Here is an 18,201-nt window from a genome sequence, read left to right as displayed (position 1 = left end):
AGGCGTGCTATGGTTGATTTACATATTCAGTCATTCTGTAACAATGCGGGAGGACCAGAGAGACTAGAGACAGCGAGGCCGGTCAGCAGCAGGCCTACTTAACAACCCACGTGAGGACTGACAAGTGCCCACAGCGGGCAGGAGCCCTAAGGAAAAGGTAGATGGGAAAGACACGTGGAGGCAGACGGGGTAAAAATCTGGTCAAGAAACGGAAGACGCCGAGTTTCCAGCCTGGGTAACGAGAAGGACGAATGTGCTGGAAGTAAGGCATCTCACTAACTTACGGCGGAACGAGGACACGCAGGGCACCAAGTATGGCCACTTTAAGTGACATGACAAACAAAAATAGCACAGAGAAGACTGCTCTCATTTCACAGAACAAAGAGACTAAAGTCCGGGAGGGATGTAACCGACTTGCCCACAGTGACCCAGGGGTGAGCGCTGCGCCAAAACACAGCCGAGTCTTCCAATACAGGCCTCGTGTGCTTCAAATAAGCCCTCCCAGTGCAAACTACTGTCTAATGAGCTTAATACACCTAGTTTTAAAAACCGTTTTAATAAAAAGTAATCTGCTGGGAGCACAGTTAGGTTTCAAAGGTAAGGGACATTTTAAAACTGGTGCCCTGCTCCCTCCACCAACCCAGGAGACAGGTGCGGTGGCTTCCCGGGCGGGCGGGCGGGCGGGCGGCAGGCAGGCTCCTGGGTCCTGGCAGTGAGACAGATGGGAGGCGGTTGTTTGTACTTCGTATAAAGATCCACTTGGTATCACATGAGAGGCCAAAAATAACTGAGAAGAAATATTCTAAGTATTAACTATCTTCAACACAGTATAACTGCATTCTGAATGTTGTGGTTGGTACTCTGATGTTTGCTATTAACATGTTTCATAACAATAACACACTACTTAAGGCGATTACAGACTCTAGCAAACATTTGAACACTTTCATGTTTAAACTCCTGAGCAAGGTGTTGGGGCTAATGTAACACAGCCGGGGTTTAACATACACAATACAACATGATACAGGCAATAATGCAAGTAAAAATAGAGGATTATGACTGCAGAGATGAATAACTCATTTTTACAGGATTTCCAAAGGGCTCCAGAGAGGACGTAAAATCAGATGTGGGCTTTTATTTTATTTTTTTAAAATATATTTTATTGATGTTTTACAGGGAGGAAGATAGAGAGTTAGAAACATCGATGAGAGAGGAACATCGATCAGCTGCCTCCTGCACACCTCCTACTGGGGATGTGCCCGCAACCAAGGTACATGCCCTTGACCGGAATCGGACCTTTTAGTCCGCAGGCTGACGCTCTATCCACTGAGCCAAACCATTAGGGCCAGATGTGGGCTTTTAAAAACTGGAGGGGAGCACTGGCCAGTTTGACTCAGTGTTTAAAGCCTCAGCCCGCGGACCGAGGGTCTCGGGTTCGATTCCCGGTCAAGTGCCATACCTGGGTTGCAGGTTTCATCCTGCAGGTTTCATGCAGGTCAGGATGCGTGTGGGAGGCAACCAATCAATGCGTCTCTCTCACATCATGTTTCTCTCTTCTCTCCCCCCACCCCTTACTCCCTCCCTTCTAAAAATCAATGGGAAAAATATCCTCGGGTGAGGATTAACAAAAAATTTTAAAAACTCGAGGGGATGGGAGTGAGACAAGCATTCCAATCAGAGCTGAGGCTATAAGCAAAGAAGGAAGCAGCAGCTTGGCATGTTCCGGGACCAAGAGTGGTCCTGACGAGCCGCACCGTGTGGAAAGGCGAGGAAAAGGACAGGTGAAGTTCAGAGCCGTCTGGGGCCAGGCCATGAGGGGCCGTGAATGTGAAGCTGGTGGGCCCGGATTCCATTCCCCAACCAGCAGGTAGTCTTAGAAGCTTTCTGAGCCAGAGGCTGGCAAGATCTGATCTGTGTTTCAGAAAGATGACTCTGGTGGCCAGAGGAGGAGATGGAGAGGAGCCTGAAGACAAAGCTTCAAGCCAAGAAAGGGATCAGAGGCTTTGAAACACTGGCACTAACCTAGTATTTTTAAAGGGGCTGACGCTGCTGAAATTATTTCACATCTCCCCTCACTCGATCATCCCACCATCCCGAGACAGGTATCATCATTATTCCCATTTTACTGAGGAGAAAACTGGCTCAGAGGCCACTAATTGTTCCAAGTGAAATGCTGCTAAGACAGAGAAAATCCAGGCTCGGTACTTTTCCATACTGGGAAAAAAAATTTTAATCCTATTGCTTTTGAAAAGCAATATTGCTACTGTAAAAGCAGAGGGATCTATAAGATCACTAGAGAAGTATTAAAAATCCGTGTAATTTTCCCAAATGTTTGCAACTTGTGTAACAAATAAGCTAATTAGCCTTAAAATAGTTACAGATATGCTTTCTGTTAACCCCATGTTAAAGACCTGTCCTTTAAAAAATGAACCAAAAAACCCTGGTACCTCTAATTCCACGTGCTATGGAGTTAAATATTTAAGAGTAGTATTCTGCCCTCCATTCCATGTTCAAGTAGCTAAATTGGCATTTCATTGACGAAACCGGCTTAAATAGAAACCATTACACCTGTGCCCCAACTGAAGCACTAAACTACTTTTTGAATTATTAAAAATTCATTATTTAGCAGGGTACAGCAATTGAATGTAGAATACAGCGTGGGACAAAAGGATTTACAGTTGTTCATATGGAAAATAGTACAATAACTAATAAGTAATAGTAAAGAATAAACTCCTTTACAGCTCCTTTTGGCCCACCCTGTGTAAGATGTAACTGCAAGGAGCTTACCTAATTCAGAAACAGTGTTTATCACAAAAGAATGGCATAAAGATCCTGAGACCCATTTAAGAATGGATGGTTCCAGCCCTAGCTGGTTTGGCTCAGTGGACAGATAGAGCATCGGCCTGCGGACTGAGGGGTCCCAGGTTCGATTCCTGGTCAGGGCACATGCCTGGGTTGTGGGCTCTGTCCCCAGTAGGGGCATGGCAGGAGGCAGCAGATCAATGATTCTCTCTCATCACTGATGTTTCTATCTCTCTCTCCCTCTCCCTTCCTCTCTATAATCAATAAAAATAAAAATATATTTTTAAAAAATGGACGGACCCAAAACAACTGATGAGAGAACATCTGACCTTCAGAATGCAGAGTGGTAGATTTTTTTCCCCTCCCCTTTAAATTCCAAAGTCTATGAAATGGTCCAGGTGTTCTGGCGCGGGTCTTATATTACACAAGAGAAATCTGGATTACTCACAACACCTATTATCAAAGCTGCTTGCCCCCAACCCACCACCTCACCAAACTTCTCCCAACCGTTTTGTGGTGTGTGTGTGTTTGTTTTTAACATGCAAAGACCCAAAGGTGTCAAAGCCCCTTCTCAGGAACTTGGAAGAAGTATCCGACCTGCATATCCAAGTGTCCAACCCAGGTAATTATTGGCAGGAACCGCATTTGGTTCAATCATTCCAGCGACCCGCATGCCCCCCTCCCCGCTTCTCTGCTGTACTTTCTGCCAGCCGACGCCTCTACAGCCTCCCCATGGAGGACAGGACTGAGAGGTGGCGAAAGAGAAATCAAAACTGGGCTCGTCCATTTGGGCGTCTGCGACCAGGAACGCGCAGGCCCCCGTCAGTGCGCCTCCGGCCGCGCGCTAAACCCCGGGGCAGCGCGCGGCATGTCACCCGCCGCAGCCGCATCTCCCGGGCGGAGGGGAGCGGGGGCTCCGAGAGGCCGCGGAGGCCGCGAGCGCTCGGGAGCCAGGGCTCAGGACCTCTCGCTCCGCCGCGGCGAGTGACTTTGCGGGCCTGTCATTCCTGAAGGCGGCCGTAACCTTCGCCAAACCTTGTGCCGCGCCCGCCCCGCCCCGGCCCCCGCCAGTCCCCGCCCCCCGCACGCCGCGCCACAGGCCCGCGCGCCCGTCCGTCAGGCCGGCCCCGCCCCGCGCGGCCCCTCCCCCGCCGGCGGTTTCCCTCCCCGGGCCCCCAAAGGACAATGCTGGCGGGGAGGGGGCCGCACCGCGAGCGCCCACCCGCAGGCCGGCCGGCCACGCCAGGACCCCGCCGCCGCCGCCCGGGGCTCCGCGCCCTGGCCCACGTCCGGCCCGCGCTCACCTCCCCCCAAAGAGCCGCTCCCAGCGCCGCGACACCGGCCCATTGTGCGGACTCATCGTCCGCCCCTCGCTCTCCCGGAGCGCGGTTCCAAGCCGGGCCGAGGCGGGGGGGTCCCCGACCCCGCAGCCCACCGCACGCCGGGGCCGGGCCGGGGTGCTCGCGGAGCCCGCGGCTCATGGGGCGGCCCGGCCTCCCTCAAGCCGGCCCCAGAGTCCCTCAGCGGCGGCTGCCCGTCGGGTCCCCGCCCCGCCGGCCGGCCGAGGGGCCGCGCCCGCCCGCCCCGGCCTCCCAGTACCTGCCGAGCGGCGCTGCGGCTGGCGGCGGCGCCTCCTCTCCTCTGAGGGCTCCGAGCGGCTGCCGAGCGCCGGCGGCCCTGGCCTGCGCCTTACGTAAAGCGGCGGCGGCTCCGGCGCCACTCGCGGAGGGCGGGAGGCTGCGCGCGGAGCCGCTCCACTCCGTTACCCGGCAACTAGCCTCAGTGCCCCGCCACCCGGGCGCGCTCCATATCCTTCCGCCCAGGCGCCGGGATTACATCAGCGCCGCCCCGCCCCGGCCCCGCCCCTCCGGCCGCAGCGCTGCAGGAGCGGAGGCGGGCGGAGCGCACGGGTGCCGGCAGGAGCCCTGCTACCTGGTGCGGGTGTCCGACGCCGCCGGAAGGTGGCAAGGCTGGAAGCCCACCCAGCGTGCGAGGCATCGGAGAGGAGACGCCCCCTCCGGAGGGGCGCGTGGGGTTGCTCTTTGCAAAAACCCCTCAACTCCGCCGCCGCCCCGGCCCCCGCGGGGGGAGTGGGGCTCGGCTTGCGCCGCCACACCCGCGGCTCGGCACAGCCCCCGCCTTCCCGGGCGCTCGCTCCACCTGTCTGCGCCCCCTCCTCGCTGCGTCCTGGGATGGCTGGAGTGGGCGGTTTAAAATAAAGACTTTTAATTTAAAAAAAAAAAGAAAAGACAAGCTAAAGGAATGTAACGGGGCTCTTTTTATTAAGTAGGCAAAAATAAATCTGGAAGATACGGAAGTGGGAACCAAAAATGTGCACTAACCTTTTAATGAGCCTCTTCTCATCCACCCACCTTCCCTAAATGTGACTCCGAGGCCTGTCCCGAAAAAGGAAATCATTCGGTATCATAGGAGCCCGGGAGGAAGGAGCCGGGAGGGACCTACTTACAAAGAGGAGGGGGATTCAGAGGGGGAGCGGCCTGTCTGGGGTCCTTATTCACTGATTTATTTATTGAGCTCCCACTGGGTGCCAGGCACTGAGCTTTGCAGCCCAGGTCTTCGCAAAGTGCCCGCACCAGTTCACAGGCTCTTGCGGGAAGCAGTCCTCTGGGCTGGGAGGGGCACTGCGTGCTGGGTGCTGGAGGGTCAGACCCGGGACAGCTAGCATTGACACACCACCTCCAAAGTGGTTTTCTGCAAGCATTACTTCCATTCTTCAGAAGAACCCTGCGTCCAGGCATTAGCATCCCCATTTCACAGGTGAGGAAGCTGAGACTCAAAGAAAGTGACTTCACCTAAGCCGTGCGTGTGGTAAGTGGGCAAGGTCTTTTGACGTCCCTAAGCCACCCTACCTCTTGCAGGAGGCAGGACTTGAACCCAGGCTCCTGGCTCTGAGGTCTGGGGCCTTTTCCTTTACACAGCTCGCCCCAGGCATGCTCGCAGTTGTACCCTCTGAGTGTTCATTGCATCGTGAATCACAGTGCATTCATTCCCTCCGTGTCTTGTCTACACCTGTTGTGGGCCTGGCTGGATGCCAGGCAGGGGTGGCCCTAGCCTTTTGGAGATCAAACTCTGAAAAGGGAGGAAGGGGATGAAGGAGTGTGGGAAATCTAGAGTGATCTGGGATCAAAGGCGGGGCAACCAACGGAGCTTCTGAGGCTAGTTCCCAAGTGCCCCCAGACCTGAAAATCACAGACTGGTAAAATGTCCCCCTCAAATATTATAGGGGGTTTGCAGAGTGGTCAACTTTTCATTTTGCCACATTGGTAACATTGTTGTCATCAACGTTCATTATTTTGTGAAAGGACTTACTAAGAGAAAAAAACACAAACAAACAGTCACACTATGTGTCAGAGGAAAGGAAACAGTAGCAACTTTGTAGCCACACAGATTAGAGAAGGAAACTCTCTTGGTTACTTGGTTTCCCCCTTCAGACGGTTTGTTTTGATAAAAGTCCTGGAAGGGCGGCTGACCCCCGCCTCAGGGCCTTTGCACTTACCAATTCCTGTTCCTGGAACCCTTTCTCCCCAGATCTTTGCAGAGCTGGCTCCTTCTTGTTCGAGGCTCACTGTCACCTGCTCAGAGACACGCTTTCAAGTCCATCCTGAGTCCGCTTTTGAATGAATGATGTCTGGGTAAGAGCCCCCGCCAGAGATGCTCCCATGGCCCTCCCAGGGCACCAGCGCCCTCAGTCAGGATTCTAACTGGTCATCTCAGCTTGGACACCGGCCGTCAAGGTGGTCAGCTAACCTCCCCAGGCCTGCACCCCGCCAGCCCTCCTCTCGCCCTCTCCGCGCCCTGCACTCCTCTTAGGAGTGGGAAGGACCGCTCCAGCATGTGAGGAGCTAAGGTCCAGCCTCTGACACGGCCTCACAGGCTCCGTGACCTTCACAGGGCTCCCGAGTATCTGAAATGATGGGGAGAGAATGGTGCTGGCCGGGCCTGTCTGTTGTCTTTAGCGGTGTGGTGCCCTCCACAGTCTCCTGGATGCATAAATGTCACATCTCATCATTACAATTTCGAGTTTGTTCCCAGGGCTGATGGCTTTTCCTCACTCCTACCCCTCCACCCCAATCCACAGAACCCGTCAGGCTGGAGGGAGGGTAGTGTGATGGTGAAGCCCCGGCTGGACCCCTGGTTTGAAGCCGGAAGCACCTCTTATTAGATTGCTGACGCGGGAAGGCCATTTAGCCGCTCGGTGTCCTCACCTGTAACTGACATCAGCATCACAGTATCTGCCTGAGAGGGTTGTTGTGAGGCGGATAAGGGAAACCACAGAGAAGGTCATAGCAGTGCCCGGCCCACAGTCAACCAATGCCGGGCCTCCTTCCGAGGCTCCCACCCCACCCCGTCTCTGCCCTCCCCCCCCCCCGCACCCCCCGCCCCCCGTCCTCTGTCCTTCCTGAGGGATGGACCACTTAGCCCGGCGCTCGCCTTGCTCCGGGCAGTTCCACATACTCTGCAACGCGCACTGACATGAAGGTGGAAGGACACGCACCTCTTCCCGCCCCTGACCTTCCTCCCAGGCCCCAGACCTGCCTCTCAGACCGCCCCCCTTGCCAGTGAGCCCCCGCCCAGCATGCCCACAGCTGACTCACGCAGTCGGTGCTACACCTGGAATTGCACCCCGAGAAGGTGATACAGGGTGACCCTGTTAGCAGCGGATGCTTTCCCTGAGCACCTACTATGTGCAGGCACTGTGCTAAGAACCTATACTATGTGTTTTCAACCTCACCTACGACCCCATGAGCCCTCCTTTCACAGGTAAGGCTCAGAGAGGTGAAGTGACTTGTTCAAGGTCACCGGGCTCGGCGTCCGACCAGGTCATCCTCTCCCCTTCTAGTCATCTTTCCAGCCACGGCTGCTCCAGGATGGGACGGACCCTCTCAGGAGTGGTAAGAACTTGTGTGTGAAGGGTTTGCGAATGGACCGACCACTTGGCTGAGACCCTGTAGGCGATATGGGAGCGATGGCCCCGTCTGGACAGGATGATCGCCAAGGATGCTTCCCGCCCTGCAAGTTTGGAACTTAGGGTTAAAGGGCAGCTAAAGAGTGCCCGGCCGGCGTGGCTCAGTGGTTGAACCTCGACCTCTGAACCAGGAGGTCATGGTTCGAGTCCCGATCAGGGCACATATTGGGATTGCAGGCTCAATCCCCAGTAGGGGGCATGCAGGAGGCAGCCAATTGATGATTCTCTCTTATCATCGATGTTTCTATCTCTCTCTCCCTCTCCCTTCCTCTCTGAGATCAATTAAAAAAAAAAAATATATATATATATATATATATATATATATATATATATATATATATATATTTTGCCCTGGCTGGTTTGGCTCAGTGGATAGAGAGCGTCAGCCTGCGAACTGAAGGGTCCCGGGTTTGATTCCGGTCAAGGGCACATGCCTGGGTTGTGGGCTCGATCCCCAGTGAGGGACTTGCAGAAGGCAGCCGATCCATGATTCTCTCTCATCATGGATGTTTCTATCTCTCTCTCCCTCTCCCTTCCTCTCTGAAATCAATAATATATATATATATATATTTTTAAATATATTTTACTGATTTTTTTACAGAGAGGAAGGGAGAAGGATAGAGAGCCAGAAACATCAATGAGAGAGAAACATCAACCAGCTGCCTCCTGCACACCCCCTACTGGGGATGTGCCCGAAACCAGGGTACCTGCCCTTGACCGGAATCGAACCCGGGACCCTTCAGTCCGCAGGCCGACGCTCTATCCACTGAGCCAAACCGGTTAGGGCAAAAATATATTTAAATATATATTTATATTTTAAAAATAGTGCATTTATTATGCCACGTGCTGAGGAGGAGGCGGGGTGGTGGTGACAGGGAGTCTGGAGCCTGCCTGCTGATCCCTTTGGGATGTATCTCAGGGGCCTGGATGTGCCTGAAGCCACAGAGGCCGTTGTTGAGGTTCCCGGCTGTGCCCGGAAAAAGGGTGGCCGGGGTGCCTCTGCCCGTCCCTGCAGGTGCAGGTCCATGCAGACCTTCCTCACCTCAGTCCAACCGGGGTGAAGTCTGCATGGATGCGGAGCCCGCGGACTGGCTCCTCGGCTTGTCGGTGGCATAGCCTGGGCTGAAGCCCCTGCCCCCCTCTGAGCCTTAGTTTTCCTACCTGTGAAATGGGTGTGGGGTGACGGAGGGAGTTTGGAGGGAGCCATGCTCTGTGTGAGTGAAATGCTTGCTCCCTGTCTGGCACGGAAGCGGAACCAGCAGGCGGTCCTGCTCCCTGGGCCTGCAGGAGGCTGTGTTCGCTGTGCGAGACTCTCTCTGCCCGCAGACAGTGCCCCGGCGTCTGTGAGAGACGCATTGACAGGAGCTGAGATGCTGGAACAGGAAGGAGGGTGACATGTGCCGGGTGCGGGGCCTCTTCACTTCCCCTTTTCTTTTCCCACCAGAACTTCAAGAAGACGTGTGAGCCTGACCACACTTTGGGAGTCAGATTTCACTTCTTTGGGGGGCTGCTCCCCGCCCGGTCTCATCTTAGCTGCAGAATGGTGTGATGACCGGCCACATCAGATCCTGTCACCCCGTACCCCAAGCCCTCCAGCCGTTTCCCAGGTCATGCAGAGTGAAGGTCAAAGTCCTTTGCGGGGAAGGCCCTCCCACCGGCTCCGGACCTGCTTGCTCTCACACCCCCCACACCACGTGCAGTGGACACGCTGGCTTTTTCCCAGATCTGTTCGGTCAGCTCAGGGCCTGGGCACTCGCTGGCCCCTCGGGTGCTCCCCTCCACACGCCTGCGTGGTGACTGCCTGCCTCGCTGTGTTCCAGCGTGGGTCACTGCCGTAACATAGTGCCACACGCTGGTGGCTACAGCGACAGAGATGTACTCTTTCACAGCCCAGAGCCCAGGAGTCACGGTGTCACGAGGGCCGTGCTCCCTCCGAAGGCGCTAAGGGAGAACCCTTTGTCCCTTCCAGCTCTGGTGACTCCACATGCCTCGGCTCCTGGCCCCATCACTCCACCGCTGCCTCTCTGGCCACTGGCCGCCTCTGGGCGTCTGCGTCTCTCTCGTCTTCTGCCCCTTCTGAGGACCCTTGTCACTGGATGGAGGGCCCACCCGGATGAGCCAGGATGACCGCATCTTGAGCTCCTTCACTTAATCACATCTGCAAAGACCCCTCTTTTCAAATACGGCCCGTCACAGTCACAGCTTCCGGGTGGACCTATCTTGGGGGGCCATCATTCAACCCGCTGCATCATGGTCCTAAAAACCTTCTGTGGCCACAAACAGCACAGCCCCCGCCCCCCGCCCCGCCTCGTGCTACCTGATCCCCTCTCCACCGCCCGCCTCCCCGGGCCACCTGTGCGCTTACTTGTCTGGGGCCCTTCCTGCCACCCCAACTGTAAGTTCCAGGGCAGGCAGGCCTCTGTGACCCCATGCCCTGCCGCACCCTCCCCCCAGGGCGGCCTCACACCCCAGGAGCTCACAATAAACACGCATTCAATGAATGGAGACCGGGCAGCAGAGGCACAGCCCCAGCGGGGTCACGCCTGAAGGCCAGAGCAGCCACAGCCCCTGATGGGGGGTTAGTGGAAGCTGATGAAAGCGATGCTGTATTCATGTTTATGTGCCATAACCTGAGGCAGCCGACGGGCCTGGAGGGAAGCTGGCCTTCCAGGGGAGGTGATGTGAGCGAGAAGATGCCTTGGGGAGCTGGGACGGAGCCTGGTCGGTCTGCTTCTTTTTTAAAAAAAATACATTTTATTGATTTTTTACAGAGAGGAAGGGAGAGGGATAGAGAGTCAGAAACATCGATGAGAGAGAAACATCGATCAGCTGCCTCTTGCACACCCCCTACTGGGGATGTGCCTGCAACCAAGGTACATGCCCTTGACCGGAACTGAACCTGGGACCCTTCAGTCCACAGGCCGACGCTCTATCCACTGAGCCACACCGGTTAGGGCTCCATCTGCTTCTTACAGCCTCTGCTTCTACACGGAATAGGGGGGCTGGGGGCTGCTCCCCAGGACCCTTTGGCTCAGAGGGGAGGCCTTGGTGGTGGGAGCGCCCACCTGCCCCCCTCCAGGCCCCCCGAGGTGTCCTCACCCAGCGGTGTCCCTTGTCCCTCCGGGGGTGAAGGGAGAGGACCCGGAGCCGCTCCGATGGAGCAGAACTCCCGCAGCCTCGCCGGCCACTGACAGAAGCAGGAAGAAGGGCCCGCTGCATGCGGCCTGGACGGGGTGCTTCCGATGGCTGGGTGGACATGGTTGGGCTGGGGGCTGGGGGCTGGGGTTCCCCATGAGGATCCTGGGGTCTCCAAGGGGAGGGCAGCCATGGTAGCGAAGGGGCTGGGCCAGGGTCCGAGTGGAGCGTGACCAGCCATACAGGGCTGGGAGGGACAGGAAGGGACCTCCTGCATCACCCTGCCCGCTGCGCCGCAGTTCTCACACAACAGCGCCCTCACGAGGCGCCCCGAGTGCGCCCCCTCATTACGTGAATGGGGCCCGGGGCTCAGAGGCAGAATCACCTGACAGGGCCCCAGCATCCCGATGGGCACCCAGCCTCTGCAGCGGGCCTGGGCCTTCACACGCGCCACTCCCAAAGCTGAGCTCACGTGGGAATGTCTCCCTGAGGGGCCCTGCTGTGCCCTCCCCCCCCCCCCCAGCCGTATTGGGATCTGTCCGTCTCCCCACAAGACTGAGCTCTTGCCAAAACCGGTTTGACTCAGTGGATAGAGCGTCGGCCTGCGGACTGAAGGGTCCCAGGTTCGATTCCGGTCAAGGGCATGTACCTTGGTTGCGGGCACATCCCCAGTAGGGGGTGTGCAGGAGGCAGCTGATCGATGTTTCTCTCTCATCGATGTTTCTAACTCTCTATCTCTCTCCCTTCCTCTCTGTAAAAAATCAATAAAAATAAAAAAAAAAAAGACTGAGCTCTTCATCCCTAGCTCCCCCAACCCAGCTACACGGTCTGCTCAGCATGGGCTCGGACCTGGCCCAAATGCCACCTCCTCCAGGATGCCCTCCGGGGGCCCCTACCAGAGTGCAGCCTTCCCTTTTGCCAGTTACTCTGCTGGCCCCGACCCTGAAAAAAAAACCGTCCCCTTCCCCATCTTTCTTCCCAGGATCTAGCCCCGTTGACTTACTTGATATTGCCTATCCCCCCCTAAGAGGATGCCAGCCCCCCAGCAGGGACCTGGCCCAGCGCTGAGGGGAGAAGACAGTGCCCAGCACCAGCCAGGACCCCAGGGAGCGGGGGTGGGGTGCCCTCGCTCACAACGGAAGCTGCCTGGCACCTCCGTTTCCCACTGACCCCCCCTCTCTCGCAGGTCGCTCCCGTGACTTTCCTCAGCGAGGTGTTCAGCTCTCTTTCTGGAGCACCTGGTCCCCGGATTGTATCCGTCACACAGACGCACAGCGGGAGGGTTGTGACGGGAGCCGCTGGCTGGGCAGCCCTTCAGATCCCGGTCACATCCTGCCTCTCGCGCTTCCCAGCAGAGAGGCCTGGAAAGCTGGGTCGTTCATTGCTTTTTTTTTTTTTTTTTTTTAGACATTTTATTGATTTTTTTACAGAGAGGAAGGGAGAGGGATAGAGAGTTAGAAACATCGATGAGAGAGAAACATCGATCAGCTGCCTCCTGCACACCTCCTACTGGGGACGTGCCTGCAACCAAGGTACATGCCCTCGACCGGAATCGAACCCGGGACCCTTCAGTCCGCAGGCCGATGCTCTATCCACTGAGCCAAACCGGTTCCGGCTGTTCATTGCTTTTACAAAGTTTTCATTGTAGTACAACACACGCAACATGCAATTTGCCGTCTTAACCACGCCCACGTGCGCGGGTCCGTGGTACTCAACACATTCATGATGTTGTGCGGCGTCACCATCACCATCCCCATAATGTCCCTTTTCCAACCCGACACTGTTCCCATTAATCACTAACGTCCCCGCCCCGCCCAGCCCGTGGCCATCGCCATCCCACTTCCTGTTTCTATGATTCTGATCCCCCTGCTACCTCCTCCTGTAAGTGGAACAGGCAGTATGGGTCCTCGAGTCTGGCTTCTTTCCCTCAGGGTAATGGCCTCAGGGCTGTGGACGAAAGGGGCCAATGTGCTGACCTGACAGTTCAGGGGAGGCCTGCATGGCAGTCTTGCAAACCAGAGACCTAAGTCACCACAAAGGATGGTCTGAAATTTATAACTAAACGCAGTGATGGAGGGTAGTCACCTCCTAGGCCGGTATCTTCCCCGACAAGGTCAATCTTTATCTTAGCTAAGCCTATCTGTCTTTTTGCAGCTATGATAACACACCCTTGAAATGTCTGGGTAACTTGTAACTTCCCTTTTTCTGGAGCCCCTGGGGCACAACCAAATATGGTGGGCGCCAGGACAGATACCACAAATTCCTTCATTATCATGTTAATTGTTCCTGCACTCACCTAAGTATGTGTCCATCATTTCACTTTTTATCCAATCCCAGGGGTTCCCCGCCCGAGCCCCGCCTGCACCCTCCCCCCCCCCCCCCCCCCCGCTTTGCTTTATCCCACCTCTTTAATCTATCACCAATGAATTTCATGAAACCCACCTATGTCCCTCCTTTGATGGCAATGTATAAATACAGATGTAACCCGCTGTTCTCTGGAGCCTTGTCTCAATTCCTTGAGGTTCTGCTTCCCCGCATATGTCCACAGTTTGGCTCAAATAAACTCACAAAAATTCTTTACAGGTTTCAGTGGTTTTTTTACGTTAACAGGGCTCATCCGCTTGGCAGCAGCTGTCAGGCCTTCATTCCTTGTCATGGCCGAGTAGCATTCCATCGTATGGATGGACCACATTTTGTTCATCCACTCAGCCACCTCCAACGTGTGTATTGTGTCCACCTTTAGGCTATGGGAGTCATGTTACCAGGTTCCTTCCTTCCTTCCTTTCTTCCTTCCTTCCTTCCTTTCTTTCTTTCTTCCTTCCTTCCTTCCTTCCTTCCTTCCTTCCTTCCTTCCTTCCTTCTTTTCTTTCTTTCTTTCTTTCTTTCTTTCTTTCTCTCTCTCTCTCTCTCTCTCTCTCTCTCTCTCTCTCTCCCCCTTCCTTCCTTCCTTCCTTCCTTCCTTCCTTTCTTTCCTTCTTTCTTCCTTCCTTTCTTTCTAATATGAGGTAGCTTCAACTTTTTTTAAATATATTTTTTATTGATTTCAGAGAGGAAGGGAAAGGGAGAGAGAGATAGAAACATCAATGATGAAAGAGAATCATGGATCGGCTGCCTCCTGCATGCCCCACGCTGGGGACTGAGCCTGCAACCCGGGCATGTGCCCTGACCAGTGTTAGAAATAAGGCGAGCCCCCCCGCCCCCCCTGCAAGTCAGGGGTTCTGGTAGAACACAAAACACTCGGGAGCCAGGCAGCAAGGCAAACACATATACTTGTACGTAGAAGGGTGCGCACACATGGTCTGGAAGGGCGCGCACACCAAGCAGGAGAGCTGCTTGGGTTTATGATCCCTTACACACGTGACCTGTCCCTTGCTCTTGATTGGAGCTCAGGCGCACAGTCTTTCATGATTGGCTAATTCAGAGGGAGGGGTTGGCCTTTGCTGTTTCAAGATGGCGGCCCCCAGGGGAGCTGCAAGCCATGCGGCCAACATGGCGGCTGCCAAGTCACACAGTTCAAAACGGCAGCTGTCTAAACCAGGGGTGGGCAAACTTTTTGACTCGAGGGCCACAATGGGTTCTTAAACTGGACCGGAGGGCCGGAACAAAGGCATGGATAGAGTGTTTGTGTGAACTAATATAAATTCAAAGTAAAGGAGCAGAGGGGAGAGCAAGAGAACCCTCCGCTCTTTCGGCTCCGCGGGCCGGATAGAACAGCCGAACGGGCCGGATCCGGCCCGCGGGCCGTAGTTTGCCCACGGCTGGTCTAAACTGTTCTTTGACAGAAGAGATGACTTGTTTATTCTCACGCCAGGAACGGAACCGTGACCTCCTGGTTCACAGGTCGACACTCCCCACGGAGCCACGCAGCCGGGCTGGTTCATTTCTTTGGGGGCCTCCTCATTGGTAAACGGTGCCCCGTCCTCCTCATGTTTGAAGTGAGCTGCCTGCCGTGTGCTTGCCGGGCCAGGAGGCCCTGTGAGCAGGGGAAAGGCTAGCGTTTGCTCAGGTCTCCCTGTGTACCTGTATTTGTGCCTCAGACCCTCACAGCCCTGGGGGGAGGGTGCCAGGGCTGTGCCACGTTATGGAAGCAGAGAGAAACAGTGACCTTGCCCAAGGTCAAACAGTCAGGAAGTGGCCGAGCTGGGACGGGAGCTCGAGACTGGCTCCAAGCCCGGCTCCCTCAGCCACACACGCTCTCTCGGGCCTGACCTTCTCCCACCCGTGGTCCCGGGTGCAGCGTGTCTGGGAGCTCACAGGGGCACGTTCTTCTGGCCCCACTGCTGAGCCTGGCTGGTCTCCAGCATCCTCACTGTTGGGAGCGGGCCACCGTGGGGTCAACGGGGGAGAAAGATGGAGAAAGGCACAGAGGGCCCTGCAGTCCATCCCGTTGGCCCAAAGGTGCCCAGCTGTTTGTTACCAAAAAGTAATGTTCCTTCCACCCACCCTTTGAACACAGACCGGAACGATGACAATAAAAGCCATTCAGAATCATGTGAAAACTCCTATTCATACATCTTTTTTGGGGGAAAAAAATGCTAAGGATATACATTAATGCCCCAAACATCAAAATCCATCATGCAGCCCAGCCGGTGTGGCCCAGTGGTTGAGCGTCGGTCCATGAACCGGGAGATCGTGGTTCGATTCCCGTTCAGACCACACGCCTTGGTTGCGGGCTTGATCCCCAGTCGGGGCGTGCAGGACGCAGCAGATGGACGATCCTCTCTCATTATTGCTGTTTCTGTCTCTCCCTCCCCCTTCTTCTCTGAAATTAATTTAAAATATATATACATTTTTAAAAGTCCATCATGTAATGTATTTCCATGATGGTGTGGAGGGAAGGCTGGCCGAAGGCACAGAAGCCACGCCTGGAGGGAGACATCGCGGTACAATCGCCACCCGGTCAGGGGACATCACAAGCCCGCACTCCGATTGCGGCTGGATTTATAGACTCGGGACAGTTGGAATTTCTGCCTCGAGACCAATTTCTTTATTTTTTTTAAATATATTTTATTGGTTTTTTATAGAGAAGAAGGGAGAGGGATAGAGAGTTAGAAACATCGATGAGAAAGAAACATTAATCAGCTGCCTCCTGCACACCTCCCACTGGGGATGTGCCCACAACCAAGGTACATGCCCTTGACCGGAATCGAACCTGGGACCCTTCACTCTGCAGGCCGACGCTCTATCCACTGAGCCACACCGGTCAGGGCTGGAGACCAATTTCTTACCCCGGGGCTGGCACAAGGCCTGCAACTCGTCTTGGTTTTGAGGCACAGGTGCTGGCAGGTCCTCAAGGAGCCCTCTCCTGAGCCACCCCATGTCAGCCGCCTCCAGGCAGCGGCAGCGTGGCGGGGACAAGTGTCCCTGCACGGGCTCTCAGAGGTCAACTGGTTCTTTGTCTCCAGGAAACGAACAAACAAACAAAGGTGTTTCGCCCCAGAAGGGGTGGCAGTCCCGGGTGGTAGCAAAGCTCGTGTTTATTGTGGGTCACTCTGGCAGCCCGTCTCCCAGGAAAGCAGCAGCGCGTCTCCCAGCTAGTGACCCCTGCAGCCCTCGCTCCCCGTGTCAGGCCAGGAACCCGAGCTTCGGAAAGGCTCAGGGCTTTCCCAAGGCTGCAGAGCAAGGAAGCTGCAGAGGCAGGATTCGAACCCAGATCCCACGGAGGCCAAAACTGTGCCCTTTTCCCAGCCCTCGTGTGGTTCACTTCTCCGCTCGACTTTTTGCCTTGGCTGTCCCCCTAAGAGAGCCTTGGCCGGGGGCGGGCCTTGGAGGGTGAAAGGCACCAGATGAGAAGGGACTTGAGACCGCCAGTGTGGCTCAGTGGTTGGGCATCAACCTATGAACCAGGAGATCACCATTCAATTCCCGGTCAGGGCACATGCCTGGGTTGTGGGCTCAATCCCCATGAGGGGGCGTGAGGGAGGCAGCCGATCAAAGATTCATTGATGCTTCTATCTCTCTCCCTCTCCCTTTCTCTCTGAAATCAATAAAAATACATTTAAAAAAAAAAAGAAAAAACAAGGAGAAGGGACTTGACCTGCTGGCTGTGATGGGGGAGGAGGGGAACAGGAGCCAAGGCACTCGGGTGACCTGGAGGAGGGAAGGACCCGCACTCTCCCCAGAGCAGCCCTGCCCACACCCCGATTTAGCCTGGACACGCCCTGTGTCAGACGTCTGACCTCCAGACCCACAGAATACGTGTGCTGTTTAAGCTGTTAAATTGGGGGCCATTTGTTACAGCAGAGATGGGAAACTTACTCAGCGGGGGAGTGACAGGCAGTACGGTTAAACCAGCAGGAGGGGGCATGTGGGGGGAGGGGAGGGGGGGCGCCGGCACCAGAAGCTAGTCCACTTGCCCCAGAGCCACCTCCAAGGGCTCAGGGCCCTGCGGACAGGGGGCGGAGGTGGGAGGGGCTTTGATTCTGTGGCCCTCGGCCCCTCGGGAGGACTAGCAGGGGCTGGGACTGGAGGCCAGGTAGCAGCCTCTGCAGCAGGGCCACAGGGACCTGATGGTGGGGTCCAGGCCTCTGTGCCACTGTCTCATTGAGTCAGGAAGACCCAGTCTCTCTAAGATGCTGATCTGGTATGTCACCTCCTGCTCCGCAACGGCCCTTGGCTCTCCATGGCCCCATAGTCCTGTCCTGCCTCCCCTGCGGGGTCCTGCCTGCCTGCCTGCCCAGCCAGCAGCATCCTGACCCAACAGGTGCCCGCCCTCCAGATCCTCCAGCTCCCTGCACTTCCCCATGGCCCACATTTGTTACCTGGAGCCTTTGCAAATGCTGTTCCCACTGCCTGGATCCCCCCACCCGCTTCTTAACTCCGGTGTTCTCCCACGTGACCTCTCTCTCCTCCTGACCCAGCTCTGCCTCCTGGGCTCTGGGCTCTGCCTCCTGCGCACCCGCCGGGGCCTGACACCCAGGATGCTCAGGGTGGGACACTGCTCTGCAGACCCCAGTCATGGGAAAGGCACACCCGGCTGCCCACAGCCCCAGCATGCTCTCCGCTGGGCTATTTTTAGCTCTTCCCCCTGCAGAGCTGAGGCCTGGGGCAGGTTCTCAGACGGAACCAGTGAGGCCTGCCAGAGTGAGGACACTGGTCCGCGTGCCCGGCCAGAGGCCACCAGGAGTGGCCGCGGGGGCTCCTCCTCTGGAGCACAGCCCGTGACTCAGCTGCTGTGGGTGGGGGTGGGGGGTTCAGCCCGGCTCAGCCACCCTCTCGCTGTGTGACCTTGAGCAAGTCAGGTTACCTGTGCGCCAGACAGGTGGGGGCCCGCTCGCTCT

At 56.0% G+C, this 18,201-nt stretch overlaps 1 protein-coding gene across 3 annotated transcripts in view; it reads right to left on the bottom strand.

Annotated features, from left to right (window-relative positions):
• KIAA0232 overlaps positions 1 to 4,638 on the bottom strand; it is a 70,901-nt gene extending 66,263 nt beyond the window's left edge. For all 3 annotated transcript variants that reach the window (XM_080665846.1, XM_080665848.1, XM_080665847.1), the window contains exon 1: positions 4,399 to 4,638. The gene's annotated coding sequence lies outside the window, so the exon portion shown is untranslated. The remainder of the gene's footprint in view (positions 1 to 4,398) is intronic.
• Between the last annotated feature and the right edge of the window lie 13,563 nt (positions 4,639 to 18,201).

This window comes from Plecotus auritus, assembly GCF_963455305.1.
Source record: "Plecotus auritus genome assembly, chromosome: 1".
NCBI lineage: Eukaryota > Metazoa > Chordata > Mammalia > Chiroptera > Vespertilionidae > Plecotus > Plecotus auritus.
This window is presented reverse-complemented; position numbering and strand designations above follow the sequence as displayed.